This window comes from Mandrillus leucophaeus, unplaced genomic scaffold (genome assembly GCF_000951045.1).
Source record: "Mandrillus leucophaeus isolate KB7577 unplaced genomic scaffold, Mleu.le_1.0 Scaffold8, whole genome shotgun sequence".
Lineage (NCBI taxonomy): Eukaryota > Metazoa > Chordata > Mammalia > Primates > Cercopithecidae > Mandrillus > Mandrillus leucophaeus.
This window is the reverse complement of record NW_012108696.1, coordinates 4445781-4446370: the sequence shown is the minus strand read 5'-3', so window position 1 is coordinate 4446370 and position 590 is coordinate 4445781.

Below are 590 nucleotides of genomic sequence, written 5' to 3'. Positions count from 1 at the left end.
CTTGGAGGTATGTTTCTGTTCTCATGGGTATAGCCAGGCACGTTGTGTGTTTGTACCGCTTGGATGAAGATGTGAACTTGAGGCTAGGTGCGGTGGCTCACACCTATAGTCCCTGCACTTTGGGAAGCTGAGGTGGGGGTGGATCCCTTGATGTCAGGAGTTTGAGACCAGCCTGGCCAACATGGTGAAACCCTGTCTCTACTAAAAATACAAAAAAAAATTAGCTTGTGTAGTGGCGCACGCCTGTGATCCCAACTACTCGTGAAGCTGAAGCAGGAGAATCGCTTGAACCCAGGAGCCGAAGTTTGCAGTAAGCCGAGATTGAGCCACTGCACTCCAGGCTGGGCAACAGAGCAAGCCTCTGTCTCAAAAAAAAAAAGAAAAAAAGAAAAAAAAAATGCTGTGAACTTGAGCATGGCATCTCCTTAAAGCATCCTGAGAACTCTATCATCCCATTTTACAGTGGAGGGAACTGAGGTTCAGAGAGAGGCAGGGAATTACCCATGCTCCCAGCGTCATCCCATACTCCCCTTCCCTCTGTCCCAGCCCCATCCCATACTCCCCTTCCCTCTGTCCCAGCCCCATCCCAT